The sequence below is a fragment of the Peromyscus maniculatus genome, chromosome 20 (assembly GCF_049852395.1).
Source record: "Peromyscus maniculatus bairdii isolate BWxNUB_F1_BW_parent chromosome 20, HU_Pman_BW_mat_3.1, whole genome shotgun sequence".
In the NCBI taxonomy this organism is placed as follows: Eukaryota; Metazoa; Chordata; class Mammalia; order Rodentia; family Cricetidae; genus Peromyscus; species Peromyscus maniculatus.
Window position 1 is genome coordinate 66458681 of NC_134871.1, and position 13027 is coordinate 66471707.

The 13027-nt window shown below is 42.9% G+C and overlaps 1 long non-coding RNA gene across 1 annotated transcript in view; it reads left to right on the forward strand.

Moving 5' to 3' along the window:
• The window catches only part of LOC107400888 (uncharacterized), an 81379-nt gene that overhangs the window by 64743 nt on the left and 3609 nt on the right, over window positions 1–13027 (forward strand). Inside the window, exon 5 of the long non-coding RNA XR_013046571.1 lies at window positions 2714–3149. This is a non-coding gene — a long non-coding RNA (uncharacterized LOC107400888). The remainder of the gene's footprint in view (window positions 1–2713; window positions 3150–13027) is intronic.

The following is a 13027-nucleotide window of genomic DNA, read 5'->3' on the forward strand; positions in this document are numbered from 1 at the left end:
TCGCTGGTGGAAAACGGTGCAGAAAGCAGTAGCATGACCCTGGTTCCTGCCCTTCTGGGACCTTCTCTCCGGGGTGCAGTTGTTTAACAACTTAAAAATCATTTATTCAAGAAACACTGACTGACTGAACTGAACCAGTGAACGTAAGAGTAAGGCACACAAATCCAATGCTACTTCGAAGCCTGCCTGGGTTTGCTGACAAGTGTATATTTTGACATAAAGGTTTACTTAATTTTAAAAAATGAGTTTAAATAAAACATGAATGAAATAAAAATGTATATAGTGTACCTTTTAGAGTTTGGGCCAATAGGGAGTTCACGAATGAAAAACAACACTGATTGGACAAAAAGACAAGCATTCTAATTTTTTTTTTTTTTTGAGATAAGGTCTTACTATGTAGTCAAAGCTGGCCTATAACCCATGATCCTCCTGCCTCAGCCTCCAAAATGCTGGGATTGCAGGTATGTGCCACCGTGTTCAGCTTCTTGATACATTCTTGAACATTTTCAAGTACCTAGGCAATAACTCAGCTATATTTGAAAGGGAATAAATAATAACTGGCCTTGTCGCCGAGACAAGGCAAATACTGACATAAAGGATTTGCCCAACTACCTAGCTGTGTTCCTATTTCAGTCTATCGATTTGGGGATCCATGTCAGATGTCATATTCTAATTTGTAGTGAAATAAATAAACAGGAGCAAGACAATTCTCTACAGTTTGTTCAAAATGTATCCATTTTTATACTTTCAAACATATTAGAAACAGCTCACTAAATTATCTAGAAAATCCTACTAGAATTGGGATGATAACTGCATTAAAACATCAGCTTTTCCAATTCAGCATTCTTTTGTTGTTGATGATGTTAAAAAAAATTGTTTGTTAACGTTTGTTTTCTGTGTATGTGTATACACGTGTGAGGACAACTTGTGGGAGCCGGGCCTCTTCCACCATATGGGTCTTACGAATGGAAATCAGGTCATCAGGCTTCTTGGCAAGTGCCTTTACCTGCTGAGCCATCTTACTGACCCCCAACTCAATATCCTTTATGGTTTTCTCTGTGAAATAGTCCTGGCTATCCTGGAACTCTCTCTGTAGACCATGCTGGCCTTGAGCTCACAGAGATCTAAAGGTGTGCACCACCACTGCCCAAAGTGGTTTTTGTTTTTTTGTTATTTTTTTGTTTTTTCGAGACACAGTTTCTCTGTGTAGTTTTGGTGCTTGTCCTGGAACTCGCTCGGTAGACCAGCTGGCCTCGAACTCACAGAGATTGGCCGGCCTCTGCCTCCTGAGTGCTGGAATTAAAGGCGTGCACCACCACCGCCCCCAATTCAATATTCCTAACTAGGACCATGATCTAACATTCATGTCATTGCTGAATAGGGGAGAAATCTAGCAGGCTGTGGGACTGGGTGACCAAGAGGACCGCGGTGGCCCTATCAGCGTAGGGACTAGAAGAGGAAAAGCAGACGTGGTAGAGGACAGCGACTGGATTGGGAAACCCGTGTGTGAAGTGTCTGTGTGACATCAAGAAGAGATGGTACTGATCTGGGAGCTGGCACTTAGGAACGCCAACCAGGCCAACCAGGCTTCCTGTCCGGCTTGTTGGTTTCTCTGGAAAGTAAGGACAGGCTCATAACAAGAACAGACAGAACACAGGGAACGGGCTTGCATGTGCTCGCCCGAGTCTGCTTTCTGCTGCTATGGTAAACACCATGACCAGAAGTAACTTGGGGGAGGACAGGGTTGGCTTGGCTGACTGTTCCAGGTCACACTCCATCACTGAGGGGAGTCAGGGCAGGAACCCAAGCAGGAACCTTGGTAGGTAGGACCTGAAGCAGACACGGTGGAGGAGCGCCGCTTACTAGCTTACACCCAGGCTCATGCTCATTTTTCTGGTCCAGCCCAGTCTCACCTGCATAGGGACGTTGTTGCCCACAGTGGGCTAGGCCCGCCTCCATCAATTAGCAATCAGGAAAATGCCCCCACAGCCATGTCCACAGGCCAAGCTGATTGAGGCAATTCTTCAGTTGAGGTTCCGTCTTCCCAGGTGTGTCCAGTTTACAAGTTCAGGCCCCACACTGTGTCTTAGGGTTTCTGTTGCTGCAACGAAATACCATGACCAAAAGCAAGCTGGGGAGGAAAGGGTTTATTTGGCTGACATCTCCAGATCCTAGTTAATCACTGAAGGAAGCCAGGACAGGAATTCAAACAGGTCTGGAATCTGGAGGCAGGAGCTGATGCAGAGGCCACGGAGGGCTGCTGTTTACTGGCTTGCTCCGCCTGACTTGCTCAGCCTGCTTTCTTACAGAATCCAGGACCAGCAGCCCAGGGATGGCCCCATCTGCAGGCAGTGTAATCTCCCCAGGTGGTTAGTGATGCTGGGCCTATTTCCATGTGTTCACCAGACAGCTGCGTATCTTGCTTGAAGCAATATTTTCAAGTTCGCTTTTCAGTCAGGACACTAGTCTCTCACTGTTGAATTGTAAAGATTTTCAAATCCCCCCGGAGAGCCATCAACTTGGGACCATTCCGCTCTGCTCGCCTCCATGTTTTTCATGTGCTACATTTGAAGCTGTCGTCCGGGATGAACCTTACGTGATGTCACTTCAAAACAAAGAGACCTTTGTAAAGGCTGGGGCAATGTGTTCTCTCATGTCTTATGCAGTGAGAACTCTTTATTTTGATTACTTACAGCAAACAATTTTCTTTTAGAGACCAGCTTGTGAGAAAAACTGAATTAAAATGTGATCCAGCAGAACCAGGCCTGACTGGCCACCTCGGGCACAGCTCTGACATTTCCAGCTCTCCTTGCCTAGCTGCGTGCTTGAGGTAACGTTTCCACAAACTAAATCAGTGCACTCGGGTTGTGTCCACATTCACAACTATTTCTGTCCTCGGTTGAGAGTTCTCAGAATGACGCTCAGACGCTTGTCTTGTTTACGAAAATACCAGATAAATATATACAAATGCGAGTTGTTTGCCCTTTTTCCGGGTTATATTTGGCACAGACGCACAGAGGACAAAGGAGGGTCCAGACTCCAGCCTGCGGCTCGAGTCCCCAGCCCTCCCAGCCGTGTGTGCTCGCTCCCACCCACCGCCCCACAGAAGAGCTGCTGTGTGCTCATCTGACTCTAATTCCAGAGGAGAGGTGAGCAAGAATGTGCATTTTCTATTTTGTGACATTTTTGTGGTGGCATAGATATTTTCATGAAATCTAGCCATGAAATTTCTCCTCCTCTGAAAAGATAACACATGCGGACTTATTTTAAAGAGTAAACCATCTAAACTCACTGCCCATGTGTGTGCCAAATAAAACCACACTCAACTGTTTGAAACCGGCTTAGCTGGCTGACAGGGGGCCAGTAAATTTTAATACATTTCCATGATATTCAGCTATTTCTACATCAACAAAGTGAACCATATTCCTTAAAAAACGCCCCGGAGGAGGATGGAGTCATGTTTATAGAAACACTCAGTAAAACGTTGCTTTGTGAATGTCCTAAAATCACTTTCATATGTTATCATTTATTTATTCCCAAGAAGATTGTAAGCAACTCACAAGAGCTGTTTTCATCCCCCTTTATTGCAAAATACAATGGTCTGTGCACGGTGCAGGCCGAGCAGACACAGCTGGCGGATTGACCCGGCACTCGACGGAACTTACTCGAAACTCAAAAGTTGTTCTGTTAGGTCACCAGTTGTAATGCGTTTCAAAGATTTGAGAGGTAGTGGTCAGTGAACGTCAGTGTTCGGAGACCTAAGCTTTCCAAAGTGCTCTTTGGTCTCGATCTGTCTGTCGTCTTTCATTTACCAGTCAGCTCAGGAGGTCGACGTCTGTCATCAGCCTGTGGCAGACAGCTGTTCTTTCTGAGCTCTGTGTGAAGGCTTCATCAGGAGTGTACCTGTCATGGCGTTGTTTTAAAGCGGAAAGCCCCATTTCAAGGCTGGCACAATCCATCCTCTTATGTCTTATAAATGGGAGACAGAACTCTTCATCAACAAAATGAACTATATACATTACAAAATTCTAGGATGCCACTTTTCAGAATGGTAGCTACCACCTAAGTGTGACTGTTTAGTATTGGAAATGTAGCAAATCTGAAATGATCTGCTCTGTGTATACCAGGTCCACATCGGGCAAACAAAAATGTGTGAAACTTACCAGCCATTTGAAAATATCGATGCAGTGTTGAAACGTAAAACTTCGGGTATGTTCGGCTAAATAAAACATTTGTTATTTAATTACCTTCCAGTTCCCATTGCTTTTCTGATTAAAGGGCTGCTAGACATTTTGGAATGAAGGGTGTGACTCACATTAAACTTTGTTCTGGTACAGTTCCCATCCTTAGTTAACATTTAGGGACAGGTAATTCTTTGTTGTGGATTCATCCCATGCTCTGTGGGTAGAAGTTTCACCTCCTTGCCTAGGGAAACTCAGAATGTCCCCAGACTTTGCTCAGTGTCCTGGGGTGCCAAGTTACCCTGGCTAAGAAGCATATTGAAGGGTGTGAAATAGTTTTGTAGATCACTTGCTACTGCGATATGCTTTATACATACATGTATCAAGGTTAGGTACTCGTCTCTGTCTCTCTCTTTATTATTAGATATCATCTAATAGATCACATGTATTTGTGGGACCTATTTTTAGCCTCACTATGCATATATATATATATATATATATATATATATATATATATATATATATACACATATATGCTGTTCCTTGTTCAGCGGGAAGTGGACAATTGCTCTTTCACCATTCACCATTTTCAGTGCTGGTGTCCACACCACTGTGTTTTCTGTTTAGTTCACCAGGGAAGGAGGGGAAGCGTTGTTCATACCTTCGTCTGTTCGAATTGTGACATCTGAAACTCCATGTCAGTTGTGATGTTTCTATATACACCCAGGCAGAACTCCGAGTCAGTCAGTCACGGCAGACTCACTGCAGGAACAAAGTTAGTATCCTATCCGTGGACGTGCCGAACAGCCGGGGCCCCCTGCCTCTCAGCAGCACCAAGAGCCTCCTGCACAAGCTCACTAATTTTAGACGAAATAGTTTCTTATTTTGGTCACAGCTGCTGACATTCCAAGAGCCTCTTATTCCACCCGATGAAATGAGGAGGCTCTGTCCGAGGTTTGGTCCTGTCTGAGGATTTGGTGACATCATTTTGAGGAATTGCTAGCTGTCCGGAGTATGTTTTATGTATAGCAGCTAACTGTAGTACATGGTTTGTATGACTAAGGATTCTCGAGCTGACTTTAGAGAGCTCCCTCTTTATGAGAATGCTTGCCTCAACTGAAGTGGAGAGGTCGCTTTCCTGGACGGCATCCAGTGTCACTGGCCGTCCGACACAGGAACATGCTGGAGGACATGGCAAGACTCACTGGCCCTGTGGGTGTGCCACCGGCCCTCTCCCTCCTGTTCAAGTTTTAAACATTTCAGTGACTTTGTCACAGTTGACAAAGCTTCGGGGTGGTGTTGCCTTTTGAATATCACTGTCATGATGCGCTTGTGACTTCAGAAAGACCCTCCGTCTGCTGCTACACACAGACCTCACATAGCTCTGTGCCGTGGCCCTACCTGCTCCGGTTTATAATGGAAGGGGGACTCCTTTCAGCTTCTTTTGGGTCAGTCCTCAGTGAGAAGAAACCTCTTCAAGAGGGGCTTTGATCACGGAGTATTTGATTGCTGTAACTGAATCTATGAGGAACTGTGGTCAAACTCAGTTAACTTTAGCGCTCTCTCTCCCTCCCTCCCTCCCTCCCTCTCTCCCTCCTTCCCCCCCTTCTCTCTCTGTGTTAAAGATCAATCTTCCACTCCCCCAAAGGCTAGATTCTTTGGGTTACTAGAACCTTCTTCTGAAAGATATGCTAGTTCTCGTCTTATTAGCTGGCAGGCTGGGGTTTTACAGACATTTATTACCAAGACTTTAGGCTCAGCTGTGTCTCTGTGGTCTCTGATGGCTCCCCTTGTTGTCTTGTGGAGAAAAATCTCAGGGGAAACTATATGCCGAGTGAAATCATCTTGACCAGGACCTCAGAGGCTGCAGAGTCTCGCAGTTGGTGCTTCCTTTGATTGCAGACTTTAGTGAAGCCGTCTCTGCAGATGGACTGACTGTGTGCGCAGCGAGGGAAGGGGCGTGGCGGGGCGTCAGTGTGTACCAGCGCTGGACTATGCTGTTCCCTGTTCCGTGGAAGTGAACAACTGCTCTCTGTTCAGTCTCTCCACCACTTTGTCTCCAGTGCAGTTCGTCCATTATATAACTTTTTAGTTTCTCAGAAAGTAGCAGGTTTCCATGATCCTGGTAAAGCAGAAAACTCAACGGAGGCAAACTAGGCACATTGTAGAAGCCAAATGTCTCACTTCCGGAACTTGCTGCTAACAGATTGCATCGCCATCATTCAGGCATGGTCCTAAGAAAGATGGAAAAATGGTGGTCAGCTCTGTGACTGGCCTGTGTCGTGAGGGTTCTTGTCTTTACCTCCTGATTAAAAGGAGAAAACCTTGGAAGTGATGTTCTGGGTTCGTCAAAAGAAAACTCACACCCTCCCCTCCCACCGAAGAACACCATCTCTATTGCTCTTTTAGCTACATGAAATAAAGGAATTTAAAAGTCGCCTTGGGAACCAGCGAGGCTGGAAACCAAGCCAAGGACGCTTTGTGCCAGGCAGGCTGCAGATCAGTCATGGGCTGAGACTGGTCATCAGTCCAGTGCATTTGGACGTCACTTAACTACTTGGCTGTGTGAAATACAATTTTGTGTAATTTTAATACTTTGACCAATATTAACCTGTAGCTGCCAATGTGAGTTTAAATCATAGGGTTATAGTAACATTTCAGGAGCCACAAAGAACCATTTTGCTCTAAATGTTAGTAAATTACAGCATCTTCTTGAAGTAAGCAAATAAGCAATTTTAAAAGCAGCCATCTGTTAGGATTATACAGCATCTACTATTTTTCTGGGTTCCTCTCAATTTCTACAAGATTATCATTTTTTCTTATCCAATAAAAGTTGACTCATCAAGTGCATTTGCATGAAGAAAGCACCTTCAGGATTTTTGAACTGATTGTCTGAACTTTCAACTTACGGTTGCATTGCCATGGACCACTTCCTATACGGGAGGCTCCCCTCCCTTCCACCTCCGTGTCTGAGCAGCATGTACCTGTCTCCAGGTTCCCCATGGTGATGTGAAGGCCAATCTGAGCACACAGCTGACCCACTGATATCTTATTACCAACGTTAATTTCATAAATGTAAGAATTTTTGTTGGTTCTGTTCCCTGTTGTATAACAGTACCTGGCATAATTGCTCAGTCAATATTTTCTAAAATGAATGGTTGTTTTAACCCATGGTGGTAGTTTGTACTAGTTAGGCCTGTGTAGAAAATGCCAGAGAACAGTTTATTCTGGTACTATTGAAGAATTTTGGGAATGCTTAATTTTAGGGAATTATGCACTCCTTTTTAGCACACTGATTTTGTTGGATTTTAGAACAATATTTTATAAATTACCTAAGAGACCTTTGTGTTTACTTTTGCATCAGTGTGGATCTGATCTTTGAATCTTCAAAGAATGTTGCGATCAAAGAAAGAATAAGGAAACACCTATCACAAGGGGCAGTTAGATGGAATCTTCTGTCCCAGGCAGAGAGCTGGGAAAAGAAACAGGGGTACTACATGGAAGCACTCAATGTCTTATTGGACAAGAATTCTGTCTTTAGGGTTTATAGGGTGAGAAGAAGCTGATTTGAATATCTATCGATCTATCTATCTATCTACCTGTCTATCCTCTGTCATATGTCTATCAACAAAAAGGCCAAGCTTAGTCTCCTTCACTGATTTTATATGTATTTTCATGTATGTACATATAATCTTTCATATGCCGCCTAGTAAACAATTATAATTAAATGTATTGAGTGTTTTTTTTAGTATGAGGTATAGTTAGAGTTTATTAAAAGAGATTTTCATATATATTTTAGACATCAGGGCTAAGGGAAAGAGGCACTTGGGAAGAAAGTAAGGAAAGCCAAGAGTAATAGTTATACATAGATATTTAAGTTACTGTCTTCAAAGAGATGCTAAAGAATTTCAATGTAGTTACAGGTTGGGTCCTGAGGTACAGCTGATGAAATTATAGTTGATATACTAGAACTGTAGGCCATAGAGATGCAGGAATTTAGCATATTTCCTATAAACAGAATTATTCCTAATTGTGAGATTTCTCTAGGAGAAATCATCTAGGAGACTAGTGTAGCTGTCCCTGAGGTCCTATACACATAGGCCATAAGCCTGATATTTTGTTACTTTAACACTCTTAACATAAACATTATCATCAATAGTTTAACCCAGCTGTGGATGCTTTGAACTACAGTATGACTGTGGAAAGATGTGCCCATGGGTGCAACACTAGCATAAATATTATAGGGTAACCAATTGCTTTCTGATTGGATTTAAACTCCAATCCACAAAAAGAAACTCACTCTCAAAGCTGTAAATTTGGCCAATGTGGTAGAATATTGTTTTAAGGTGTGTTACTTTTGTCTATGATCTGGAACATTTGTTTGATGAAATAAAATTCACCTGCTGTCAAGAGGCTGAGTCAGCAACTAGCTGACAGGAAGTGGTAGGGAGGAGCCAGATGGAGAAGGGCTTTTAAGTGAGGGCTAGGAGAAAGACGCCCAGCTTTTGGGGAGATGCGAGCCGGGAGAGGAGGTGAGCGACTTGCTATTCAACCTCTCTGAGGAGCAGAATTCCACCTCAACCTTTGAATCTTGAGTTCTTTAGAGGGACAGAGATTTAGATAAGTTCCCTTCTTAGCGTTGAAAGAGTCGGTGCTTGCGGGAACAGAATCCCCCCAGGCTGCACACCTTGGGCCCGAACTACTGCTGGTAGCAGCAGAGTTACAGTTGCTGATTAGGACGGCCATTGCTTAAAAGGCAGCAACAGTTATAAAGAAAGACACCAGGCCAAGAACACATGGTTGGGGAGTTCACTGTTGTTCTGTTAAATGGGCATATGATGTGGGATGTCCTGTATGCTGTAAATATATGTTGCTATGATTGATTGATAAATAAAAACGCTGATTGGCCAGTAGCCAGGCAGGAAGGATAGTGTAGGCGGGACAAAGAGAGAGGAGAATGCTGGGTAGAAGAAGGCTGAGTCAGGAGATGCTGCCAGCCGCCTTGATGAATAGCAAGATATAAGTTACCAGTAAGCCATGAGCCATGTGGCAAGGTATAGATGAATAGAAATGGGCTGAGTTTAAGTGTAAGAGCTAGACAGTGGTAGGCCTGAGCTAATGGCTGAGCAGTTTAATTAATATGAGCTTCTGAGTGATTATTTTATAAGCGGTTGTGGGGTCCGTGGGGCTGGACAGGACTAGAGAAAACTCCAGCTACAGACATAGTATAAGACTACCTTCTAAATTCATATTTCTATACCCATAGATTGGTGCAGCTCTCAGACCTTATCCAAAATACATCTTTCGGATACATACATACATACATACATACATACATACATACATACAGTGGATGGCGGTTAATGCAGAAAAGCAACACTGGTCAAAGTGCAGAGAATAAGCGTCACTAGAATGCTCAGGCACAAATGGAACCTCTGTAATCACTGCCACACTCAAGGCTCAGGGACCATTTGGAAGAGGGGAGGAATGATTTTTAAGAATCCCAGGTTGGGGAGAACTGGAGTGAAATAATGTCTCCTAGACATGACTGGACTTCTGTTCTCATGGATTAACAGCAGCTGTGGTTGCCCTCACACAAGACTTGTACAAGATCAAGCCAGTCCACATTCAAGCATGGAGTGTGGAGGGGCTCATGAGCCTTCTCTCCTGATGAAGGAGCTATTGATGGTAATAACTTCTGATGGAAAGAGAGTCAGCTTGTGTTAAAGGTGTAGATCCCAGAAGGTCAGTCCTAGTCTAGTAGATGACCCCACCACCACCACCCCTGATCTCAGTTGGTCATTTTAATAGAGAGAGAGAGAGAGAGAGAGAGAGAGAGAGAGAGAGAGAGAGAGAGAGAAGGTTGGAAGGTGGGGGTGGCTCTGGGAAGAGTTATAGGGCAGAGTGGAGGGGGAATAAGATGAAAACATGTTCTATGAAATTCCCAAAAGAAACGATAAAAATATTGTATGAGTAAACAAAATCCCCATGTCAGTAACATTCACAGCAAATGTGAATTGTACTAGAAGTGTTCGCTCTTCAGCTGGTGAGAGGCTTCATCTGGACTTCAGAGGGGGGTCCCTTCACTCTCCCCATAATAGCCTTGTATTTTGTACTGTCTCAGATAGTATCATTGACAGTTGAGTTTGGAGGACACTAACTTGCTAAAATACTCTCTGCTTTGCATCGTCTAAGGCTTATATATTACAACGGGACCATAACTGCATTAGTGTAAAGGAGCCAGTGCCAATTTGCACCATCACACAGAAATCTCTTATTTATTAATTCACCCATTTCTGAAGCATAAAAAAGGTCAGCAGGGCTACAACACTGTTAGACGTTTTGCAGTCCCGAGTACTGCAGACCACATACACACCTGTTTGCTGAAGTCCCAGTACGTCTTGTGCACAGTAAGAAGCTGCTCATTTCTTCAAGGAAGACCGAGCTAGACCAGGGAGGGCTCCACACAGCAGGACTGTCCAACTGGCAGGTCTCCCCTGTCAATGCTATGAGTTAAAAATAGCAGAAATGTCAGAGTTTCATTGATGATCATGACATTTTGTATGAAAGAGAGCACAGACTGGCCATGTGGCATGTACACTTACACACCTTGTACTCTGTGTATGATGCCTAAAGTTCAGACATGCAGTTCTGCACATTCCTACTCAGAAACATAGGAAATTAAATGTGCTACATGACCTTTAAATAATTGCTTATACAATGATTATTTAATAGACAATTAACACTAACAAACGAGGAAGATTTGATGTCTTCCTTTCCCATTTTACCCTCTGACGTGTTTGTTTTTCTTGTCTTCCTGCTCTAGCTGAGTCTTTGAAGGCTGTACTGAGTGAGAGTGGAGAAAGTGGGCACCCTTGCCTGAGTCCCAGGTCCAGGGGAAACACTGCATTTTACCTTCATTAAATATAATGCTAGCTATAGGTGTGTAGTATATTGACTTTATTCTAATAAATGATGTTTCTTCTGTCCTGAGTTCCTTCAGGATTTTTATCCTCAAAGGATGTTGGAAATTGTCCTGCTCCTGTGGAGATGACCACGTAATTTCTATCCTTAAGCACATTTATGTGTATGTTTATTGATTTCTTTTATGTTGAGCTATCCTTGCCTCCCTGGAATGAAGCCCATTGGATTGTGATGAATTTTTTTTGAAATTTTCTTAAATTTGGTTGGTCAATATTTTGTTGGAAATTTTTGCGTCTACATTCATCAAGGGACACTGGTCCATTTTTTTCCCTTGTTTTATCCTTATTTGGTTTTGATATAAGCATAATGCTGGTTTTGTGAAAGAATTTAGTAGTATTCCTTTCTTTCCTTTTTAATGAGCTAGTTTGGGAAGCATTGGTATTCTTTTTTGGAAGTCTGGTAGAATTCACCAGTGAATCCATCTGGGACTGAGCATTTTTTGGTCTGGAGAATATTTTCATTACCAAATCAATCTCACTATTTATTATAGATCTGCCTAAATATTTACCTCATCTCAGCTTAACTTTGGTAGACTGCATGCATCTAGAGATTTATCCATTTCTTCTAGATTTTCCAATGTAATGGATTTTCGTTTTTACAGTGATTTTCTGAATTTTACTGTTATCAATTGAAATGACTTTTTTCCACCGCTAATTTTATTAATTTGAGTCTTTTCTTTCTTTTGGTTAGTTTCGTTAAGTGTCTCTGTGTGTGTTTAAATATATATATATGCAATATATGCAAAGATCCAACTCTCTTTCACTGACTCTTTGTATTGTTTTTCTTATTTCCACTTTACTAATTTCTTCCGTGTTCTTATTTCTTTTTGTTTACTGATTTTGAGTTTGGCTTGTTTTTGTTTTTCTGGACCCCTAAGGTGCATCGTTAATTTATTTATTTGAACTCTCTCAATTTTTTAATGTTGGGGCTGAAATCTTCCCTTTTAGACTATTGTCTTTGTATCCCATGGGTTCTGGTGTTCTTTGCTTCCATGTTCAAGTATCTCTATGTACAGGGTAATCCCAAAATTCATCTTTTAAATCTAACTTTCCCTAGCACACAGTAAGGCACATTGTTGAGTCAAGGGTAACCACCCATTTCTGGAAGAAGCTGCAAAACTGTATGAGAGCAGAGAAGAACACAGAGAAGCCTGAAGCAATGTGTAGATGAGTGTGGAATGGAGCCATAGGCCTTTGTCCTTTCTGCAGGATGATGACCTCCAAAGAAAACAGACCATGTTGATTAAACTTGTAGAGCAGCTTCTAGAGATGGAAGACATCATCTAGCAAATGTGAATCTTCACAGGCCCTTACCCAGGCAGTATGGCGCTGAACCTCTGGGAGATATTTGAAAATCTGTGCCATTCTACACACTGGTAGATGGTCCCACTGTCCAGGGCAGGCTCCAGTCAAGAAAGACATGGAGAAGGCCATGCTTGCTTGATTGACATTTAGAAGGCCGTTTTGTGGTTAGTAAATGACCCTGGGTCACTCTGCATCTTACTGGCTTGGTTGTATTTGTGCAAATACTTTATTTTTGCAAATTTAAAAATGCAGATAGCTAAGAAGAAACGAACTGGCATCCCCAGAGATTGATTTCATGCATCAGTGTCAGTGATTTCAACTCGTTTCTCTCTTGCGTTGATCATTTCCCCTCATGATGAGGACTGTGAGGCCAGACTGGAACAGTGGGTTTCTGATTAGCCTGAGCGCTCACCTAGCGGGACAAGTTCACTGTGGCTGCTCTTCCACAGTGGAGAACATACCTGCCAGAACTCCAGGCAAGCTGGACTCAGATCCATGTTCTCCTTGAAGTCAAATCAGACAGGTAGACATTAGTCACCTGGATTTGTGCTCAGTGGC